The following is a 10,000-nucleotide window of genomic DNA, read 5'->3' as shown; positions in this document are numbered from 1 at the left end:
CAGCTAAGTGACGGACCCCCTTTCCTGAGCTAGGACTTGGTCTGCCGAGATTTCATTCAAAGTGTACAGTTTTCTTCCCAAACCCCTACTAATAAAAAAGAAAAGAAAAAAAAAAGGGGGACTTTACGTAAAAACAAAAACCGGGGAATCACACCTTAGATCAAGTTATAACGAAATCGCAAAGCTGGTTAAAAGGAATACACGTTCAGCGCAACGTAATTATGAAATCAAGGTTGCCAGTTAAGCAAAATCCAACCCAAAGAGTTTCTTTCACCTCTATAGAACAAAAAACAAAGATAGAATAGGACCAATTAAAAACGATGAAAATGTCATGATAGAATCGGAGGAAAAAATGAGTGAGGAGTTTAACAATTATTTTCTATCGGTGTTTACTAATGAGGGGTTAGATAAAGTACCTGACTGCGATCCGATTTTCAGAGGGGATGAAGAAAGTAGTCTATCTAATATCAGCATTAGTAAAGAAGAAGTAGTCAAGCACATTGACAGACTTAAAGCTACAAAATCTCCGGGTCCAGACGAAATTTTTCCAAGAATGCTTAAGAAGTGTTAATTTGAAATCTGCGACCAGTTAACTGAAATATTCAATAAATCGGTAGACACTGGTTTTGTTCCAACTGCTTGGAGGCAGGCAAACGTTGTTCTTGTTTTTAAGAAGGGAGATAGATCGTCTATATGCAACTATAGGCCAATCAGTTTGACATCGGTTATAGGAAAAATGCTTGAATGAATAATAGTAAATAGACTCAGAGAACACATCGAATGATTTGATTTAATTCGTGATTCACAGCATGGTTTCTCCAAGGGTAAGTCATGTGTAACTAATCTTTTATCCTTTTACACTAAAATATATAAGGCGTCAGATAACAATGAAAATTACGATGTTATTTACCTTGACTTTAGCAAAGCGTTCGACAAAGTGCCACACCAGAGACTACTAAATAAAATCAAAGCCCATGGCATAGGAGGAAAAGTGTTAGAATGGATTAGAGCTTGGATTAGTAACAGAAAACAGCGGGTCACCATAAATGGAATAAAATCTAGGTGGGGCAATGTTACTAGCGGGGTCCCCCAGGGCTCGTTTTTGGGTCCCTTATTGTTCATTGTGTACATAAACGACTTAGACGATGGGATAAATAGTGATGTTAGTAAGTTTGCGGACGACACTAAAATAGGACGCCTAATTAGGTCAGGAGACGACGTCCAGATTCTGCAGGATGATCTTAATAAACTGTTAACATGGTCGGTGAAATGGCAAATAAACTTCAATATCTCTAAGTGTAGCGTGTTAAACGTAGGGCTACACAACCCCAAAAATAGATACAACTTAGATAACACGTTTTTAGAAAAATCTGAGTGCGAGAGGGACTTGGGAGTTCTGGTGAGTCCGGACCTTAAAACCAGGAAGCAGTGCATTAGCGCCAGAAATAAAGCTAACAGCGCATTAGGCTTCATTGCTAGGACGGTAACGAATAGAAGTGCAGAGGTAATTATTAAACTCTATCTAGCGATAGTTAGACCCATCCTTGACCATGCGGTACAGTTTTGGTCTCCGTCCTACAAAATGGACACAAATTCACTATAATCAGTACAAAGAAGAATGACCAAAATGATACATGGACTCGGAAATTTGTCTTACGAAGAGAGGCTTAGGCACCTAAACTTACACTCTCTGGAAAGACGCAGAATGCGGGGTGATCTAATAGAAGTGTTCAAGTGGATCAAAGGCTATAACAATGGTGAAGCAAACAAGGTCATCATAGTAAAACAACAGGGCAGGACTCGCAGTAATGAGTATAAACTGGACAAATTTAGATTTAAGAAGGAAATAGGCAAGAATTGGTTTAATAGTAGGGTGGTCGATGAATGGAATAAACTTAGTAACCATGTAGTAAGCGCTGAAACTATCAGTTGATTTAAAAAACGATTAGACAACTTTATGGATGGGGATGACAGGTGGTGATGGATACGGAGCTGCCTAGTGTAGGCCTTATGGTCTCTTGCAGTCTCCTTTATTCTTATGTTCTTATGTACTTATGTAGCCTCAGCTCAGAGACCTCAGCTTCTCAGTCAGCTCAGAGACCTCAGCTTAGTCTGTTCCGTGAACTCAGCTAGTGAACTCATTTGCTGCCGAGGCACCGGCTGGCGAATATCTCTTGTTAAGTTTGTTGATTCCTGTAAAGTTTACAGTATATCTTCGAATAGTGACAAGTGAATGTGTTGTGTTTTTGCAATTGTATACGTATAGCGTTATATAGTTACAAGTATAAGATAAAGTGTAGTGTTCTAGTAATTTAGAATCAAAACAGTAGTCTGTTACTGCATTCCAAAAGTAGGAGTAATACTATAAGGTAAGCAGAGTAAGCTCCGTGTATTTGGTTTATTTAGTGATAGCTTTTCTTTCTTTTGTCGTTTTATATTTTCTCTTTGCCGTTTGTATTGCTGAAGGAGGAGCGAAATGGTTTGTAAAAGTTGTTTGAACCATGAGGACCGTCTCAGGATTTGTGAGGAGGAGATTCGTCTTCTCAAGAGTGCGGTCTGTGAGAAGAGTGAATCCTTCCCACAACCCAAAGAATCAAAGAGCGTTTCACATTCTTTCACTTTTGCCACTGCCATGAGCGAGTGGCGCTCCGTTTGTCGAGCCCGCGTTCGGTAAGCAGGTACCCTGCAGAGTAACCACTAGCCCGTTTGCTCTGCTGGAAGATGGGGTGGCTGGTAATCAGGAGTTCTTGGTGATGAGGGACTCCACGATGCGAGGCTATGACGACATCCTTCAGCAGAATACTAAACGACGTTGCAAGCTTGTATGTCAACCGGGCCGTGGGATCGCCGGTTGTACCCAGACCATCAGGGAGCAAAGGCGGACGAACACGGTTACGATTGTTCACACGGGAAGTAACGATGTGGGTAGGGTGAGATCAGAGGAACTTGTTCGGAATTACAAGGTCCTCCTTCAGGAGATGAAGGAACGTGGGAGCCGTCACGTAGTCTGTGGGATCCTTCCGAGGATCTACGCTGGCTCGTGTTGGAACAGTAGAGCCATAGGGATCAATGAGAGGATATCACAATTGTGCACGCAACTAGGATACCACTTTCTTTATCCTTGCTATCTCTTTTCCAGGCATCATGACCTTGATGCTTCTGATGGGATCCACCTTACTCGCAGAGGCAAAGATGTTCTTACAAACCTTATTGTGGGGGTTTGTAATGAACTAGTTCCTTTTTTTGGGTAGAAGCCCAAAGGGAAGGGGAAATAGAATGTATTGGGGATAACAGAGAAGGGCATAGCAATAATGTAGAGCAATATGTCAGAGGCATTGAATATCAGTGAAGAACCAAATGTCAATATAAAGCGAGGTGTCAATAAACAATAACATAATAATGTAAGGCATAATGTTCAAAACTCAAAACGAGTCAAAAAGAAATAATCATGAGGTTCTTAAAACCATGTACTAATGTTCGTAATATTAGGAAAAATTTCCAAGAAATCTAGGCGTATGTCAAAAGCGAAAATCTCGATATGATAGGAATAACCGAGACATGGTTAAATTGTAAAGAGTTTGAAGCTGAATTTAATATTGCGGGATTTAAACACTTTCATCAGGATAGAAACCACAAGAAAGGTCAAGAAAGGTGGGGGTATTCTGTTGTACGTTAAAAGCAACGTTCATACCTGTGTTTTAAAGAAAGTAAGATAGAATGCATATGATAGTTTATGGGTAGAATTAGCTCAAAGAAATGGACAAAAATTGAATGTAGGTGTAATATATAGGCCAAACACATTTTCTTTAGCAGACGACAAACTGCTGTTTTAAGAGCTGTCTAGTTTCTACAACCGAGACTTATTGATAATGGGTGATTTCAATTTTACTGACATTGATTGGATAACCCTTGAGCATTGTAGTCGTTTGATATATTTTCTCGGTGACAATTACTTAGTTCAGCATGTAAAAGAGCCCACAAGACATGAAAACTTATTCGATCTATTGATCACTAGCCACGAAAGCATGATAATCGATGTAGAGCTTGGTGAAACTATTGCATGTAGTGATCACAACTTAGATTCAAACTGCTAAAAAATTAGAATAGATACTTGTGTATCTAAAATACCAGATTTCAGTAAAGCTCAGTTCATAGGACTACGTCAGGAGCTTCAGCTTACAGATTGGGAGGCAAAATTAAGCGAAAAACCTGTAGACCAGATGTGGGAAATATTTCAAAATACGATTACTAAGATGATTCATACTTATATCCCGTTTAAGGACAGACTCCCCCTAAATCAGGTTAGCCCAAAATGTTTTGACAAAGAAACTGAAAAAAGTATTGCTAAAAAGAGACAGGCTTATAAGAAATACAAGTGCTTGGGTGTACCTAATGACAATCAAAAGCTATGTAATAATACAGACAGATTTAAAAAAGAAAAAATCTCATAAGAATTCTATAGTTACATTAGAGATAAAAAGGTTATTAGGAATCACATTGGTCCACTATTATCTGCTGACGGTGAACTTGAATATTCAAATGGAGGAATGTGTGATATCTTAAACAATTATCTTAGCTTAGTATTCGCAAACGAAACACCTGAAAGTGAAATTACTACGGCAAATATAACAAAACAAAATTGAAAGTTGTATTGAAAAAACTCAAAGTTGATAAAACACAAGGGCATCCAAGAATCTTAAAGGAAATAAAAATGAGATTGTTGTTCCATTAGAAAATTTCAGGAAATCCATCGTATCCGGAGATGTCCCAAGAGAATGGAAGCTAGCTAACGTTACTCCCATATTCAAAAAAAGGTGACAAAAAGAAAGTGAATAACTACAGCCCTATAAGTTTGACTTCAATCGTAGGAAAAATGGTGGAAACTATCATCATATATGCAATCGAACATTATTTAGAAAATAAATGTTTGATAAATGGTAGTCAGCATGGATTCAGACGGAAACGTTCTTGCGTGACTTACTCGAATTCTACAACACAGTCATCTCGAATTATGACAAAAGAAGCAATATAGATTTAATACATCTAGACTTTGGAAAAGCTTTTGATACTATCCCCCACGAAAGACTACTTACTAAATTAGCTTTACACGGAATAAGTAGTAGCCTATAAAGTTGGACTAGTAATTGGTTGAATGATCGAAAGTAGAGAGTTGTTCTAAATGGCAAAACTTGTAGATGGAAAAATGTCACGAGTGGAGTTCCTTGGGGTTCCGTTGTTGGGCCACTTCTATTCATAGTATATATATAAATGATATAAACCACGGATGATGATACAAAACTGTGCGGGAGGGCAAATGATCACTTAAACAAATTAGATATTCAAGAAGATTTAGATAAATTACAGCAGTGGTCATAAAAGTGGCTAATGAAATTTAACATAAGTAAATGCAAGGTTATGCACGTAGGAAAAAACAACAGTAAGTAGGATTACAAGTTATTTGGAATTTCGTTAACAAAAGTGGATAGTGATAAGGATCTCGGCCTAATTATCAAATCATCTAAGCAGTGTATTTCATCCTCCGAGAAATCAAATAATATTCTAGGAATGATTGCGCGATTTTTTTTACTTCAAATATGCATCTCTCATTGACAAGCTATATAAATCATTAGTTCGTCCACATTTGGAATATGCTGTTTTTGTATGATCACTGAAAAAAAGACATTGACAGATTGGAAAAAGTACAACGGTGGATAAATGATTCCAGATATCAAAATTGACTCCAAATATCAAAAAGCGTAGACTCAGAGGTGACTTCTAAAGGGAATTAACAACTTCAAAAATAACAAAATTTTCACACTGAATGAGAATCCGACAAGAAATCATTCTCAAACTGTCAGGAAATACATTTAATTTGGAAGTGGGTAGAAACAACTTTGCCAACCGTGAAGTTAATGAATGCAATAAACTTCCTGCAGATGCAGTGCAATGTACTTCAGTTTGAAACTTTAAGATTCATTAAGATAAACACTTGAGCAAGATGCTGTAATGCCTGACATTCATTTTATATTATTCATTTATTTATTTGTTATTATTTGTCTGCTTGTTTATCATTATTTCCTTGATTACCATTTATCATTATTTATCTGTCAACTTGTTATTCACTATTTACCTGTTTGTTTATTATTCAACTTTACCTATTTATCTATTTACTTATTTTATTTAGTTATTACTTGTACTATTATGATTTTCATTTATTTGTTTATTTTTATTTATTCATCATTATATATATATATATATATATATATATATATATATATATATATATATATATATATATATATATATATATATATATATATATATATATATATATATATATATTTGCGTCCGACCTAGTTATGGACCAAAAGATCTCCCTCCTATCGGCATGCGCCTCTTTTGTAATCCTTTGTGAATAAGCAATGTGAATAAGATACATCAGAAATTAGAATTTTTTTATAAACAATATGCAAACAATAAAAAGTAAACGATAAAAATAGCCAGTAGAAATGGACAATATGATAATAAAGAATAAACAGTAGAAACAAAAATAAACAAAAGATATACAAGTAAAACAGTAAAAAAAATATAAACGATAATCAACAAATAGAAAAATGAACAAATAGATAAACATATCAACCAATGATTAATTAAGCAAACAAGCAAACAAATGATGAAACTTGGTAAGTGTGCCACGGAATGGAAGAAGACTGGTCCTTTCCTACTGCACTGTCTCCTTCGTATTCTCCTCGAATCTGTTCTTCAGTTTCTTCTCTCGATCAATCATTCAAACCTGGAATCGAATTCTTGTAGTCAAGTGCAAAGGATTTCTTCCCCCTCCTCCTTCTCCCCTCCTCTTCCCCTCCTCCTCTCCTTCTCCTCCCCCTCCTCCTCCTCCTATCCTCCTCCTTCTCCTCCTCCTCCTATCCTCCTCCTTATCCTTGTCGTCATTCTCGTCCTTATCTTTGTTCAGCCCCTCTTCTTCTTTCTCGTCCCCCCCTCCTCCTCCTCCTCCTTCTCCTCCTTCCCCATCTCCTACCCATTTTCCTTTCTACCCCTCCCCCTCATACACCCGTCAGTGTCAGTGTCACTGTCACTGTTAGTGTCACTATCAATGTCACTTTCACTGTTCGTGTTACTGTCAGTGTCACTCACTCTCATTGTCATTGTCACTGTTAGTGTCAATGTCATTTTCACTGTCAGTGTCAGTATCAGTGTCTGCGTCTGTGTCTGTACCTGTGTCTGTATTGGTGTCTGTCTGTCTGTCCTGTCCGCCTGTCGTGTCTCTCTCTTTTGTCTGTTTCTCTTTTGTTTCTCTCTCCTTGCTATTCCTTAGTTGGTCAGCTCATTCAACTATTCACGGGTCTTTTCCGTCAATCTTTCCGCCGATTCTTCTTCCCTCCTCCCCTTGTACCTCCCCTCTCCCTCCCCCTACTATCCCCCTCTCGGGGTCTTGCGGGGGCCCCAGCTGGAGGTAGACCCCGCTTGCATACAGATCAAGTGGCTTGCAAGCGGCGGGGACTCTGGTGTTTGTACAGCTGACCGCCCTCGCTCAAATCCTAAGTGACCCTCCAAGTTATCCTCGAAGAAAGCTTGCACACACACACACACACGCACAGCCCGGCAGCCAGGTCGTCAACACCGCCAACACTGCCACCGCTACTACCGGCACCAGTCTCTGGCACCAGTCTCTGGCACCAACCTGTGGTACCAATCTCCGGCACCTGTCTCTGGCACAGCTGCCACCACCAACATCACCACCATTACCACCACCTTCACCACCATCTTCACCACCATCGACAGCCAGGTCAGAAACAACAACAGCAACAACAACCACAAGGACAACAAGAACAACAGTGTCATAAACATCACCATCACCAAAGCCAATTTTGTATTCCTCTTCCTCCTCTTTTCCTTCCTTCTCTCCCTTCTCTTCCTCCCCTCTTCTGTTGTTTTGTTCTTCGGATTCTCTCAATTCTCTTTTTCAGCTTCCTCGGGTTTCTCTTCACGCTTATACTCCCATTGCTAATCTTCCTCTTCCTTTTTTCTTTCCTTCTTCCTATCGTTCCTCCTCCTCCTCCTCCTACACTTCTTCCTCCCCCTCCTCCTCCTCCTTCCCATCATTTTCCTCGTCTTCTGTTCCCTCACTTGAGGAGTTTTGTGATTGTTTCGGGCGGGGAAGGAGGAGGAGGAGGTGGAGATGGAGGAGGTGGATAGTGAGGAAAAGGAGGAGGAGGGGAAGGAGGAGGAGGGAGAGGGGGTGGGAGAAGGGGTGTTGCGGAGGATAGACAAGGAAGAGGTCATGCAAGGCTGGCACTCCCTCATCTCCGAATCCTTGTGCTCACTACTTTGTTCCATAATGATTGTCTTTTATATTTGTTTAACTTTCTAGTCTCTTTGAGGGAAGGTAGGGAAGGTGGAGGGCGAGGTAGCAGCGAGACAGGGGGGAGGGGAGGTGGTTAATGCTATAATTTTGTTTTGTTTATTATGACGATTTCTTTTTCTGTCCCTATATTTTCCTAGTGTGCTTTAACTGTAACTATTGGTTCTTAAAGTATTTTATCATGTGCTTTCTATTTTATTCTTCCATTCTTTTAATTTTCTGAACGTTTATTCATTTCTTTATTTATTTTCTTATTCTTACGGTATTTATTTTGTAAAAAAAAAAAAAAAAAAAAAAAAAAAATTCCCGTGAGGCAAACGGATGTATCTTATTCTCTTTTTTTTCTGTACTTTTTCTTACGACAAGTAACCGCACTGCTAGTAGGTAACTATGTCCCCGGTAGGATACCGGAACACCTATGGGCAACCGTGTCGCTAGAGAGCAATCGAGTCACAGCGCCTCTGGATTGCTGGTGGTCCGAACATAAAGGACATACCGGGAGGCGTCTAAGCTTACTCTCTCACGTCACTGACAATGACACTGACGCTAACACTAATAATAACACTAAAACAATCACACGCGCCACATACATACATATGCATATATGTACATGTGCATCGTTTGTGTATGTATGTACATGTATGTCTGCGTGCATTTGTGTATATGTCTATATGCATACATACATACATACATACATACATATATATATATATATATATATATATATATATGTATATGCATATGTATGTATAATGTGTGTGTATTTACCTAGTTGTATTTTACGCGAAGGGGAGCTATGCTCGTGGTGTCCCGTCTTCATATCTCATTTTATCTAGACTTTTTAAATTCGTGTATTGTTTTTGCATACACCACATTTTCATCCAACTTTTTCAAAACGTCTATTACTGTGTGTGTGTGTGTGTGTGTGTGTGTGTGTGTGTGTGTGTGTGTGTGTGTGTGTGTGTGTGCGTGCGTGCATGTGTGTGTGTGTGTGTGTGTGTGTATGTGTGTGCGTGTGTATGTACATATGTATATATATATGTATATAACACAGGAAAACCCACAGTCGGAGAAAATAAACTTCGAATAAAAAAGATTCCTATATTTCGGCTATCAACTGTAGCCCTCTTCAGGCTTTCCTGAAGAGGGCTACAGTTGATAGCCGAAATATAGAAATCTTCTTTATACGAAGTTGATTTTCTCCGACTAAAGGTTTTCCTGTGTGTCATTTACAAATGTGCTACTACATATTTAGAAATATATATATATATATATATATATATATATATATATTATACGCAAACACACATTTACATATGCATGCGTTTATGGATGCCCACACACATGCATGCATACATAGATATACAAAAGAAACAAGAAAATAAACAAATAAAAATAGACAGGAAATCATTGGAGGAAATTCCATAATGAAAATCAAACGTGACCGGCTGACCCAGGCGACCGTCACAAGAAAGGTTCCGATGGAAAAAAAAAAAATCGTCGTTAGACTTTTTTTTTCTAATTCTTGAAGAAATTTAGGATATGGCTGTTTGGGTGTGGGTGTGGGGGTTGTCAGCTATATTGAAAATGATTGAAGTAATGTTAGGGGTTTTACTA

This window comes from Oratosquilla oratoria, chromosome 29, assembly GCF_046742065.1.
Source record: "Oratosquilla oratoria isolate Oo_2021 chromosome 29, ASM4674206v1, whole genome shotgun sequence".
NCBI classification, from domain to species: domain Eukaryota; kingdom Metazoa; phylum Arthropoda; class Malacostraca; order Stomatopoda; family Squillidae; genus Oratosquilla; species Oratosquilla oratoria.
The sequence above is the reverse complement of the archived record's forward strand: the minus strand, read 5'-3'. Positions refer to the sequence as shown.